Genomic DNA, 14776 nt, shown 5'->3' with positions numbered 1-14776 from the left:
GCAGAAGGTATCTGTTGGGTAACTTCTGAGGAAGCCTGTCTGCCATGATGAACTGAAAAAGGTATGCAAAGAGAATCCTCGTTTCCCTTCCTGCTTTTGGACATGGCTGGATGAGGGTATAATACTTAGAGATGCCTTTTACACCCCTGTTATCTTCTCATGGATACACCTTCTCATGGATATGCTCTGGGTGGTCCTATTGTCCCAGCGGAAAAGCAGCACATGGGATGGGACAGCTCAGCCAGCCTGCACACCTTCAGGTGGAACCAGAGTTGCTCAGCCAGATCCAGACTCAGTCTAGCCACCATGGCCTGAAACAGAGCTGCTTAGCTGACCACAGATCTGTGAGGGAAAAAAGTATGATTTAAACGATTGAGTTTTGGGATAGCTGTTATGCAGCACATGTAACAGCAGGTAAACAACACTGCATTTTATTCCCCAGTCTGCTACTGAGTTACAGAGCCTGAGGTCTCAGCCCAGGGCCATGCTGATATGGATGGGAACGTAGTCAGAAAGCTCTTGAGAGAGACGCCCCTGCAGTTCACGGATTTAGGAAAACACAGAGACCAGTGCCTGCTTCTCTCCTGGTTTCCCAGGGAAGGGGACATGCTGTAGTGACACAAGCACAGCTAAGTAGGGACCAAAGAGTAGAATGGTTGGGACAAGGGAGTCAAAATACTGGATTGATTTACCTTAACTGCTGAAAGCAGCCAAAAATATGCATTTACCAAAAACATGTGAGGAAGTGGATTTGAAAAGAGCTTAGCCAAAGTCGGTGACTGGAATATATATGGTTTATACCCCTAGTTCCAACTGTTAATAATTCTGCCCAGCTTAGTATTTCTCTCTGCCTAAAAACTTGGGTGTCATGTGCAAAATAGAAATTTCTTTGTGCACTCTTCCACCTGGACCACCGATAAAGCGTGGGCCCTGGTCCCACTGTGGCTCCTTTCTCTTTATGTCTTTCTTCCCCTGCTCAGTGCCAACCTGTTGCTTATATACCTGGCTTTTGCAGGAGAAATCTTTCAAATGGCATTTGAATGTATATACACCTGATTTAAATCTTGTCTTTAAGCCTCTGGAAATTTTCAAGGAATATTAGGAATTTAGTTGTGTGATCAACAGTGTTACTGCTAAAGTTAAAATTACTAATGGTGGCAGCAAGAGCAACTAACATTTCTTGAGCACTGTCTACATGCCTAACTGTGTGTAAGTGTTCTATCCGATCCTCATACCAATTGATTAGGTGGATATTACTCTGCCACATTCTTCCAATAATAATAAAGCAACACCTGTTTGGCATGGCCTCTGCATCGGGCATTGAAACGAGCTCTTTCCATGTGTCGCCTCGGAGCCTTCTCACAGCAACTCTGTCAGTTGGAATGATCATTTCCCCATTTATCAGATGAGAGAGCTGAGGGTTCAGTGGGTAAAGGAACTTTTTCCATATCGCTCAGTCAAGAAGAGACAGTGCCAGGATTTGAACTCTGGTCTGCCTGGTTCTCAACCCATAGTCGTTCTGCTTCATCATTGTCTCCCAGAAATAGAAACCATGTTACCACCCCTAGTATCTATCCTTTTGGCCCCAACCCGGATTAGTCTGCTCATCTGCTCCGGAAACCTCCCCTCATCTGTTCCAGGAATCTTCCCTGAACCACAAAGCTGGATTACCAGGTGTGCCTGAAACCCCATGTAAGTGAAATCTGGTGACTTCAGGGCGAAGGCAAGTCTAAAAGGAAAGGAAAAGTCTAAAGACTTTTGACAAATGTCCAACCAGCAGCGCCCTCTCCTGGCTCTGCCCCAGGGACCAAACTGTCACCAGCCCCAGGGAGAAGGGACCCACCCTGCTGATGCTGAATTGGAGGGGACTGCATCCTTGGGCAGCCAAGGGCTTTAAGAGAAGAATCAAACACACACATTATCCTTTCACAAAATTTCAGTTTCATATATTTTGTCTTGCATCCTCTCTGTGAAATAAATACCATTACGCCCAGTTTATTGGATTTCATATTTCAAATCTCCTTTTTTGAAGCCCTGGTATATGCCAGTTTCCAGTACTCACATTATCCCTATGGGGAGTATGATTCCCATTTTGAAGAAAAGGGAATTGAGGCTCTGAGGAATGGAGTAACCTGTCCATTATCACCCATAAAACCAGTGGTGGAGTCTAGCTTTGAACCCAGATTATCTATAACTGAGCCTGTGCTCAGTCCATGGCACCAGGCTGCTACCAGCCATCTTCTGCCGGACTCGGACACAGCAGCCTGGGCTCTGCTGGACGCTGCTGCTCTGACGGTTGGGGCTGGTCTGTCTCATTGCTGAATGTGGAAGGAGATTACTACTTGTCTCTTTAGTTGATAGGACTTCTAACCGAGAAGGAGTTGTCTCAGAGGAACTCTGTCCAAGGAGCCTCATGGGCACCTGGACCTACTTAGATGACAAGATCCTGAACCTCAAACCTAAGCCCAACACCATAATGGGACAAGAGTTTGGGGGCTATTGGGAATGGCTGAAAATAGTTAGTATGTGGAATAAATGTAAATAATTTGTGGCCTAAGGGTGACTATGGCACAACCATTTTAAAACATGACCCCAAACTAGTGGATACTCTTCCATGAACATGGGTTCTACATCCCTGGCCCTGGAATCTGGACTGTGGGACTGCTTGTCCCATAGAATATGACAGAAGTGGCACTGTGCCAGATTCAGGCCCAGGACTTAATAAATTGACGGCTTTCATTTCCTGTGTGTTGGGACAGCTGCTCCTTATACCTCGCCACCATTCTGTGTGGAAACTTCAGCCACATTGTTGAGGGACCCATGTAGAGAGGAGCTGACAGCAGCTTTGTTGGCCGTGTGAGTGAGCCACCTTGAAGGAAGTCCCCAGATGAGCCTCCAGCCAAAGCTGCAGGGTACAAGAATGCGACATCCCTTCTGAGCCCTGACCACATTTCGGGTTTATGAGCAAAATAAATGATTGTTGCTTTTTTCCAGCACAGCGTTTAGGGGGTGGTCAGTCACACAACAGTGCATAACTGGAAGAGGCGAAGGTGAACCTGACCTCTGTGAAGCCTTTATCACACAACAAAGCCATCATCTTGATGGCCATCTCAGCAATCCACTTAAACAGACAAAGAAACTGAGGCTCTTAAAGGGTAAATGACTTGCTCGAGATCCTATACTACCTCGTAAGTGGATCGCCATGAATTTGGATTCAGTCTGGGTAAAGTCTGCAGTCCCCTTCAATTCACTAAACCACAGGGTATTGAGACAGAGACAGGGCTCTCCAGCTCCTTGACTACCTGTTAACCTTTCTAACCAGATCCTGCATGGACTGTGAGTACAAAACAAATGTACCAGCTAACTCTGTTTTTAGGTTACATGATGTTTATTTGGAGAAAATAAATGTATCCAGGTTTAAATTCTGTCATAAGTTTGGGGAGTGCCCCCTAGGCTAGGGGATCAGCTGAGGAACTTTCTGGCTGTGTGGCCTTGGGCTCATCACTTCACATCTCTGAGCCTTACCTTCCTCATCTGCAGGATAAGGACAGAAATACCAACCTCATACACTTGTTGCAAGTCTCTAATGAGGACCTATTAAGTAAATGACTTAACATAGTACCTGGCCCAAAATAAATATTCAATACATTAAGTGTCTCACATGGAGGGCCTGGAGTCAGAAGAATTTTCTTCACTCATCCCACCCCCCAACTCCAAAGAGAGAGCTTCCTATGATCACAGTGAAACAGATGCATCCCAACCCCGAGGATTGTTTATTTTAACCACCTCAAAGATGTAGCCCTTTTTGCCATCTTGTCTGCAGCCCCTCCAGACAAGAATGAAGCTCCAGCCACAGCCAGTAAGCTTTGCTCACAAATTTCTCCTTCACGACTCACTGAGCCCCAATGCTGGAAAGAGATGTTCCCCTGAATCATGTACATTCCCACTCATCTCCAACCTGGGTGCTGGAGCGCCTCAGGGAAGTGGTTTGACAATCTCACTGACTTCAGCCAAGGTAGGTGTCAACTGCTCTTGCAGCTAATCCAGCCTGCTCCTGGTGGCCAGACACCGGCCTCCCTCCCTTCAGCTATAGAAATGGCACCATGAGCTTCTAAAGGGGGACAGTCTCTTCTCTTTGAGGCAGGAGAGAGGTCTTCAGTGGCCTGCCCGCTGCAGCCCTGCCTAAACAGAGCAGGTGGAATTCAATGACTCATCACTCACATGCTCACATGAACAAAGGATGTCAGACCCCGGCTGGGAAGGCCACCTTGAGAGATGGTGTCTGGAATGGGAGGTCAAGGTTGCCTGCATTTTCCCTCACAACCTCCTGGCTATCAGAGGAGGGTAATGTTATGATGCACTGAGCCATCATTGCCTCTCAATGCAAGAAAATGCTTTCTGGCCTGTTATGCCTCTGGGGAGAACTATCTTTTCTTGTACCACTGCTTTAAAAAAAAATTATTTTCAAATCTGCGCCTTGTAGTAGGTTATTCAACCCACGCCAACTGAGGTGAGTGAAGTACCCGGCCAGCCCTGTCTATCCCAAGATGCTATGGCTGCCTTGTCATAGAATACAGGTCAGCAGCTCTATCAGTTATTATAATCATAAAAATTACTATCTGTTTTTGAGAGCTTAGTCTCCAAGGACTTATCACTATGTCATGTATTTCTTGCTTAGCCCCGAGAAGGTAGATCTTATTGTCTGCATTTCATATCTGCAGAAACATGTTCAATAATCAAGTAATTTGCCCAAGGTCACACAGGTAATATGAGGCAGAATTAGAATTTCAGTTTTGCCATCATTAATCACTGCTGAACTCTCTGAGCAAAGTTCTGCTCTGATGGCTGTCCAATTTTAGAGGAATACACTATCCAGACCAGCTAAGTGACAGTGCTTGCCTGCCCCAGCCTTGCTCAGCCAGAGTCCCCCAGGGTCCCCATTCACAGCTAACCATCTACATGTCCCGAGTCAGTTCAGTGCAGGCCGGAGTCTTGCTCCATCCTCACCAGCATTTGCCTTGCAGCTGCGAGCTCACTTGCTGCTGGACTTGTGGGCCAAAGGCCTAACCAAACCTAAATGCCTACTGTTTGGACCCAGGCCACATTTCCTCCACTCTCTGGGTCCTGCTTCCAGGGCCAGAGCACATCAGCACAGGAATTCCTTACCAAGGATGGAGCCATGGCAGACCTCCTAGGGGCTTCAACGGACCAGAATCAACAGATGTCCACAAATCATCCACGGTCTCTTATGAAGGCAAATCTGAGGTACAGTGTTTGGCTTGTCCACTGCCTTCTTATAAAGGAAACCGCCTGTCCACACACACCACAGCCCCTGAGCTATCACATTCAGCATGTGACTCCTTGATAGCCCCCAGACACACTCGATGTGGACCCCTGACCAAAGGCTGGCTGTGGTGGGGCCCAACGTGGAGAGCTCTGCCAATCAGATTTTCATTCTGAGGACCCTGAAGTGAAAGATATAAGGAAAATCCAGTTATTAGTAGCAGAAACTGAGGCTGGCTGGATACCCAGGGAAAGGCAATGAGGCAGAACAGAAACACCGAATAAATGGATGTGCTGTGCAAACAGAAAGTATGACATTGTGGAAAATCGAGCAATGGGAAGCTCTGAGGAAGACCAAAGACACGTGGAGAAACCAGTTGCTAGTGGAAAGAGAAGCAGAGAGAGGCCAATACTTGGCTATAGCTCAAGGGTACTAATGGCAACACGAGGGTGGAGACCCTGCAAGCCCTTCCTCCGAGGTTCCGGGAGGTGCTGTGGAGCCAGGTACCCTTTGGTACCATCACCCGCCCCTCTTTTCTGCCACAGCTTCAAAGTACCTCCTCAGGAATCCAGGCCCAGGGGCTCAGAATTTGTGAAAATGCAGAAACAGACTCAGTTCAAGTTTATGTGCTGTCATCTTTAAGAAAACAAGAGAACTTATCGAAGAACCTTCATACTTATTGACAACCGCTGATGTACTATGTACTCATGGAAACCATTTCTGTTCATTTTTCCATTCATTCTGTGTGATGCATATTGTAGAAACTGAAGATAGAGAAGTTAAGTGAGTTGCCCGAAGTCTCAGTTTTACTGCCTCACAGAGGTCACCGCACTCTGGCTCCTGCCCTTCGAGTCCTGAGCCCTCCCCTTCTCCCTCAGCGCCAAGGGCATCACTATGGTGACACCCTCCCCTCCTCCTTCTTTTTCTCGTGCTGCCTGCGTAAGTCCCTTTTCATTACAACTAAGGGAACGCTGCTAAAACACTCATCTCTGCACACTTGTATTTGTGCAGGGTAATTGGCTTATTTGTACTTTATAGATTCTGAACTTAATAGATGCTATACTTTATCTGCGGACATCTGGGAAACAAGGGCTGCACGTATGGCCTGCCTGCCAATAACCAAGTTGACTGGTTATGATGCTATGCAGTGCTCTTGGGTTTGGGTTCCAACATATGCCTTTGTTCCCATGTTTTTTTTCCACATTTAACTATGGTGATTTTATATACCTGTATAAGTTCCTTTCTAAAACAAGGTAATACATAAATGAATGTTTACAAAGGGATGATATATATTAGGGTCCAGGTAAAAAACAATTCATCCTGGGTCATTCAAAAGTATAGATTTTAATGGCTGGACCTCTCCCAGAGGTATGGACAGGGTTGAGGGAACTAACAGGGGTGGTGAGGTATCCAGAGATTAGCAAGAGTAGGAAGCCATTATCACCTAGATGGTTGGGGGAACAAGGAGAGGAAAGGTTATGACAAGAGTCCAATGGGCACGGGGCCATGAGGAGGGTGGTAGGAGCTGCCCAGGTGGTACAGCCCATGTGGGTTGGCCTCCCAGGACACAGAGACTGATTGGGAGCTGGAGGAGAAGGATGGATCGGGGGACTGAGAGTAAGAGGCAGTGATGAGCTTGTGGTCTTGGACTGGAGCCTAGTCACAAACCAGGGTCAGGCCAGGAGGAGCAGAAATGAAGAGATGTGTGTTCAGGACTAGTTCTGTAAGTGGAGAGCTGATGTCAGACTCGCCATGTGGCTTGCTGGTGGCCTTTCTGGGATCATCAGCTTCATTTCAGTTCTGGAGCGCTGTTCTGACCCCCAGAGTCCTGGCAATCTGCAAGATGACTGCAACCCACCCTCCTTCCTAGCCCTACACCTTGTACTTCCAAGTTCCTCAGGTACTAGCTGAGGCTGTCAACCTTATCAGCTACTGTAGCTCTGCTTTTCACACAGTCAGGGGAAGGGTTCTAAGCAGTCACTGCAACTGATGGAGAGGTTGGGGTTTATGTGCCCTCATTCCCACTGTCCAATGCTTTGTCCCCTGCCCTTGAGAAAGCCCTTCACAGCTCAGGTGAGTGTCAGGAACTCTGGAGAACACTCCCTACTCAAACAGCCTGCCCGTTTCAGACCTAAGGGATGCAGGAAAGAACTCCCACACCAGGGGGACCCACCATCACCTGCTCCTCAGTTCTGCCTCAGCTTCAAAGTACATCCTCAGGAACCCAGGCCCAGTGGCTCAGGATTTGTGAAAATGCGAAATAGGACTCAGTTCAAATTTATGTGTTGCCATCTTTAAGGAAACAACAGAAATTATCCAAGAAATTTAGTATTTATTGACCACCCATGACATGCTAGGTACTCATTTCATGTCATCTTTCCGTTCATTCTGGTTTTGTAGATGGGTATTGTAGAAACTGAAGATCAGGGAGGTTAAGTAAGTTGTCTGAAATCTCACTTTTGCTGCCTCACAGAGGCGAGGTTCAGGCTCTGTCTCTCTGGAGCCAAAGACCGCGCTCGCCCCCTCACACCAGGCTGCTGCTCAGCAAGAGAATGCTGCTCACCGGGCTGGCTGGGAAGGGCAGAAACGCTCTTTTTAACACAACAACCTGGTTATGAATACCAGGATCTTCTGATCTCTGTGATATTGTACGTCTTTAGAGCTGGAAGTACTAAAACTATACTTCCTACGATAATTCTGTAATGCTCATTATTCAATAGCTTGGACAAAATTATTCAGGTTCACCTCTGTGTGCTGGGAAAAATGAGTCACATTCATTGCGATTGTACGGGTGCATACACACGCACACATACCCCTCCACCTACCTTCCCGAGCCCATCAAATTCCACTGCCTCGGGGCAAATAATGCGTGCCCACCAGGACCAGAATTCACATCCTCTGATTTGAGTTTTAAAGAAAGAGATTTACGCAGGATTACAATCTTTTTTCTTTGGTTGTGGTTGCTCCCAATTTCCATTGTCTGAATCATAGTCATGGAATAAATTGAATCTTTTTCTAACATGCAATATATTACTCTTGAAATAGTAGGAAATGTTGATAATTGCCTTTTATTGGACTCACAAATAATTTATAAGTTGGTCCAGTTTGAAAAAAATATATATCATAGTCTTTTATATCTTTGGCCTCTTCCTTGAGGCTAGAAGCTGCCCGTAAAAATAGCTGAGTGTGCAGGGATGGGCCGAGCACTCCTCCTGGTGGCCATTGCCAAGATTGCAGGCTCCATAAAGGGACCCGAAGCTGCAGGCGCAGGGTTTGAATAATTCTTTTCCCTTAAGTACACAGTGAAATTTGATTTATTCTTCACAGTCACGTCTGCATTACAGAGCACTTCTTCCTATAAAGTCCATCAGCTTTGAGGATAAGTAAATGATCAATCCCTGATGCATTATTATGCAAGCGAACACTTCTCCGAGAGAGTAACAGCTTCTGTGGTCTACCAAATGCTAGGGAAGCTGAGAGCTGCTTCTTTCCTTAAGAAGATACTGAGGAAAAAATACAAACTGACCTTTACATAAGCATGATAACTGGCTGCTGAGGGGATTAACACGATGTAAATGTATATGGAGCGGGGGACGTTGGGTGGGGAGGGAGGAACAGGAGAAGAAGAAGGTGGTGGGAATGCAATGCTTAGTTTGGCATCCTGACTCCACTGACAAGCTGTGTTAGGCAGCGTCCTGAGAGCGCCCTCCACACGGGTGACACACAGTGACACTGGAAGGCTGTTTGTCCCAGCCTCTCCTGAAGTGGAGGCCATGTAATGAGCTCCGGCCAGCGGGATGTGGGCAGAGGGATGCAGCGCTTTCAGGCCTTACCCCTAAAGCATGAGTAGTGATTTCTCACACCCTGCCTCTGTACACACACCAATGGAAATGAAATAGTCCAAATGTCAGGGTCACACAAAGGAAGTGAGCAAAATCCACTGGTTGTCACTTAAAGGACACTCACCCGAGAGAGCTGCCTGATTCTCAACAAGCTGTGATGTGAGCAAGAAATAAGCATATGCTAAAGCCACTGAGATTTGACGGGTATTTGTTTTAACAGCCAGCCATTAATTACCCTGACTATTAAAGCAAGTCAGTTCACCTCTTTGAGACACAGCTTTCTCAACTAAAAATAGGGATGATATATGAAGATATAATGAAATAACGTATGTGAAAACATTTGGCACAGACCCAGGGCTCAGTAAATGCTGGTTAAAAAGCAATTGTGTCTCACATAAGCTATATTTTCATTTTAAAAGGGTATTTTTATTGTTATCACCCAGATTTCTACTGTAAGGAAAAGAAGACCCAGTTACAATGAGCAAACCAAATGGGAATTTTATTGGCTTCCAGAGCTAGGAACTCCAAGTATAGGTAAAGCCTTAGGGCTGGTTTAATCCATCCAGAAATCAGGAACTCAGCTTCTTCCTATGTCTCCACTGTTTTGCAGCCTAGTAAGCTTCCTTCTAAACCTAACTCCTCTAACAGTCAAAGATACCTGACAGCTCCTTCTACTACATGTTCCCAGTCTGCTTTGAGAACATGAGGAAATCTCATCCAAGTATTCTAAATGAGAATCCTCTGATTCTTCTGATTGGACTGGCTTAGATCACATGCCCACCCCTGAACCAATCACTTTGTTGAAGTGGAGAGCAGATGCTGATGACCTGCCAATCAGAACCCATCCCTGGACCTAGGGGTGGTTCGGCTTTAATTAATTCACTATGGCTTGTGGGGAAAGAATGAGAACACACTTTTTTTTTAAAGAATGTTTTTAAGCAGAAGAAAGAGGTGCAGGAGAAAATGAATGCTAGATAAGCTACTAAAAGCATATGCTACCATTGGTATGTTTATTTTCCTTGAAGCAAAAGACAAGCTGTAGGCATAGATGATAAATGTTATTTTGTGATCACTCAAAGTGACCACCCAACCTGTCAGAAATCTGTAAGTTAACTGGACATGATAGTTTTCAACTTCCTAACGCTTAACAATGAGTTTCCTAAAATACCCTTAGATATTGACTTCTTGAAATATACTCTGATATTGACTTCCTGTCTCTCTTGACAGTGCAGTGTTCAAAAAAAAAGTCTCTTAAGAATAATTTAGTTTCTTGCTCTTCTGCTTTCTTTTCTCCCTCTTAATTTCTTTTTGATTTTGTGCATTTTAGAAAGCATGTGATGCTACACAAATGGGAAGGACTGTTCTTTTCATTTGCCCTTCATATGCTTAAAGCAAATCATATGATGCTTAATCATAAAAAAATGCAACCTATTTTTCTACAGACCCCCTAGATATCTGACTGAGAGCTGCTCTCCTGAGCAGTCACCTAGAGAGGTGATATTCATATTCCAATGATATAGCCATAGCTAAAATTGTATTAATTATACCTCAGTTTTAACCAAAAAAAGGAAGTGGCTCAGTTGACCACATTATACAACTGATTTGATTCCCAATCCCCTGTAAGTTTTAAAAAACAAAAACAAAACAAAACAAAAAACCTGAGTCTATCCTCCAAAACAAAGATTTGTCTTTTCAAATAACATATCTTGGGATCCGAAGAGAATTGTCAATGGAGAATTCCAGAAATATTTTGAATAAATGGTAAAGAGTGAACACTCAGGAGGGCACATGTGTTTTACATTTGCATAGAAGAAGAGAGGATCCCAGGGAATTACTTTCTTCCTCTACAGCAAAGATGATCTGATTGCCTCCCTTGCCCTTGCTCAGTCACCCCACAGCTGAATTCCCTGGGCTGCAGGCTAAATCTCAACCCCTCAGCATGCCCTCCAGGCCTTGAGCCACCCCTATCTGCTGCTGTTGCCTCTTTGGGGCTGCTTTCCAGGGGCCCACCTGCCCTGCACTCCTGCTGTGCCAAAGCTCTCTCCACCCCCTGGGGGTGCCAGGACCCCTCCAGAAGCTATAGTTCAGCTCACACCCTTGTCTCTCCTGAAACGCCCTTTTGCCTGCTTTCCCTTCATACGTTCGCACTTCACTCATGACCCAGCCCACCTGTCATCTCCAAGAAATTTCCCTAGCATTCTCCTTCACAAGAAGAAAGGTTTTGTTGCTCTCTTTTATCTTGGAGCTTAAAAAAAAAAAAAAAGGCTATTCTGGCATTTACTTGTTCTCTTGCAATGTTTTTATTTATCACTTGTGCTTGCCTAGGAGAGAGTGCACCCAGATCTGTCCTTCAGCCTGGCCCTGCTCTCCTCCGCGTGGAAGGGCCTTGGACCGCTGTGGGCTGCATGCTCAGCCTCCTGCGTCTGCTGGCTCTGTTGAGGCTTGGCCACGGGAGGCACGGAAAGGAGGCTGAAGGATGGGAGGAAGGGAGAAGCCAGCCTACTTCCTCCTTTCTCTAAAAGCCTCGGGAAGCTTATGGCTGTTTCCCTCTCTCAGTGGCTTCAGTTGCCTCTGAGTGATTCCAGCTCTTGGGTCCTGATGCCATAACCTCCTCATTGTCCCTCCAATCTATTGGCTTCCAGCTGTTGCTAATCTCTGGATGTCCTGACAGTCCCTACATTGGTTCCTAGGCTCTGCCATTCCAGTTATTATCAATTCTTTTTCTTAAATCTCCTCTGTTCTGCAGTGTTTAGAGTTCTGCTTTTCTAACTTAACTCCGACTGATACATCAGCTCATCTTCTCATCCAGCAGCTGTAAACATGGAGAACCATGTTTAATCCTCATACAGTTTTTTTTATTTTGACTTTGTAAGACACTTCCATGGCATTTCCTATCAATCTCTTTTTCCTCCTATAGCCAAAAAAATATCTTTTTTTGAGCCCTATTCACTTTCCTTGGCTGGATTCCCACCCTCAACCCCTTGTTCAAGTTGACCGACTCTCAGGTCTGCCATGGCATCTGCGTCACTGACAGATGGTGAAGACATTGAGTATAGAATGAGATCATCAAGATCAGAACAGCTGCCGAATACAAAAGTTGAGGCTGTTGGCCAGCACCCACAGCACAATGGTGAAGGGTTCATTATCTTCCCACTTTTCAGGTCTGATATATGACTTTAGCCAGAGCCAGGCCAATTTATAGTTATTCCTGGAGCCCAGTGCAATTTGCAGATAAAAGGAAAATTCACATTTGTGGCCAAAGTGGAAGATTTGAGTATTAGCCTGGCTGCTAAAATGCTCCCCTGTGCAGAAGGCCGGCACATGGCCGGATGGTCTCTTCTGTGCTGCCCAGAACATTATTTCCATGGTCTGGAGGTCAAATAAATACATTTGGAAGGGATCTGGGAATGGCCAGAGGTTAAAGCTTCTGCTACAGTAAAGAGGATGGTGCAGCCCACCTTCCTGCCCCTTTCTGCCCCTCACATCTCTCAAATCACTTTGACCCCTCATGGGCTTGCTGTAAATGAGGCTAACTAGCTATTGAGAAGAAGCTTAGCGCTTGCGTGAGAAAAGGAAAACAGTACAGGGTAATGAAACCTCCCCTGAAAGGTAGCACATTTATTGAGAAAGCATTTATTTCAGGCCTAGCACTGAGCTAAATATAGAAGAGTAGGTTGAGTAAGAACCAACCCCGGTCCTCAAAGGCCCTGCTGTGGATTTGTGGGAGACAGGCACAGAACCAGAAGGACAAAGGAGGGGGATGGGCTGAACCAGAGCCCAGAGGCTTTATGTATGGTTCATGCAGAGCACTTAAGGATATGTGTTCTGGGTGAGGAAAGCCAGGGGACAATCCCAGCTCACACACTTCTAACCTGGTAACCTTGATTTGTGTGACTTCTCAGCTTTCTCATCTGTAAAAGGGGATTTAGTGCCCACCTCAGAGCTGTTGTGAGCATTACATGAGTTTATGCCCTAAAAGTTCTTCATGCTTTGTCTGATGCAAGGTAAACCCAAGGACACCAGCATTGTCGTGATGGGCACCCTGGGTGGTGGCAGGAGGGAAGCTCCCCCGATAGTTTTGTGGACCCTAGACATTGCAAGGAAGAGCCAGCATGGGGAAGGGAGACCCTGGTGAATGCTATGAGGTGACTGCAGCTGAGAGCCTGTTTGGTGGGCACCTGGGAAGCCCGCTGGAAGATTCTCAGAAATCCCAGGCCCCATGATAAGTTTGTGGGAGACTCAAAGCTGTTATCACATGGGTATGAACAGGATCAGTCGCGTAGTCACAGCTGGGTTAGGAGATAAAAGATGTGGAAACTGGGCGAACAGAAGATTGAGTAAAACCCCCTGCGTGTGGTCATCAGGAAAGGCTCGATGCCAGCCTCACCTGTACTAGCTCTGGAAGGTTAAGGGGGAATGCATGGGTGGACGGCTGGTGTACCAGGGACAGCATGCCAGGTGGAGGAAACAAGATAAGCAAATACCCAGAGTAAAAAATAGCACTGTGAGCCCAGGAATGGAGAAATTCAGTACAGCGATGGGCAGGGGCCGAGTGACACTACCTAAGTCCGCAGAAGCCCCACGGGGCCAACTCTGAAGATCCTGTGTGTCCTGGGGAAGGCTCTGGACTTTCCCCTGTGGTGCTGGAGGGTCAAAGGGGGCTCCTAATGGTCAGATTTGTCTTGGGCAAGATCATCTGGGTAAGAAGACTCTTTTGGTGTGAGGTGGGAGATTGGTAGCAGGGGCAAACCTAAACCTATATCCCCATTTGTAAGCTCCTTGATGGTAATGACTATACCTCTTCTGTGCTGGAGAATATGAACTGCCTAACACAGGAATGGGCACAGAGTAAATATTTGCTGGCTGTTATTGAATGAGGCACATCTGCCTCTGAGATGTGCAGAATCAATGGGAATCAGGAAAGTCCAAGATTTTTGCTTGGGAAAAATGGGTGTGCCTGATGCCACTTGAGTAGGTTTGGGGGATCAGGTCACTGATTCAGTTATGGCCTTGGTGAGTGTGAGGTGTCCACAGAACACTCAAGTGAGCACTCCAGCAGGTAGCTGGATCTATGAATCAACAAACAGAACAGTGCCTAGCTCTGGGTGAATAAATGAGTGCATGGGTCTGGATTTCAGAAATGATCTAGACTCTAACCACCTTCTACAAAGCAGGGCCCCTTGTTAATTTATTCCTTGTTATTTTTCTTCTCTGCACTTATGGGTGTGAGTAATCACATAGTGATTCACCTGTTTAATACCCAACTCCCTAATTACAGGTCCCCTGATAGTGAGGACAGTATGCATTTTGTTCTTCACTGCATGCCTAGTAGAGATTTACTCCTAGTAGAGATTAGGTAAACATTTGTTAAATGAGTGAAGGGCTAGAGATATGGATGTGGCTACGCACAGGATGTAGGTGGAAGCCGAGAGAAAGTCTAGGTGTTGGTGTGCTGGGTGACCAGGTCAAACATGGAGCTTCCAGGTTCAAAGTTCCTTGTTTTTAACTCTCTTCTGCAAACTTCCCAATTTCCTCCTCCTCTCCATACCTCAAATCCTAGTTATGATCAAATCCTTTTAAGTCTTTCCCTGAGCTGCTGTTCTCTCATCTGTAAAATGGTGAAACATTAAGTGCCCTGCCTCCCTCACTA

The sequence above is a fragment of the Pteronotus mesoamericanus genome, unplaced genomic scaffold (assembly GCF_021234165.1).
Source record: "Pteronotus mesoamericanus isolate MK-2021 breed Mesoamerican mustached bat unplaced genomic scaffold, CSHL_Meso_final contig_105, whole genome shotgun sequence".
Classification (NCBI taxonomy): Eukaryota; Metazoa; Chordata; class Mammalia; order Chiroptera; family Mormoopidae; genus Pteronotus; species Pteronotus mesoamericanus.
The sequence above is the reverse complement of the archived record's forward strand: the minus strand, read 5'-3'. Positions refer to the sequence as shown.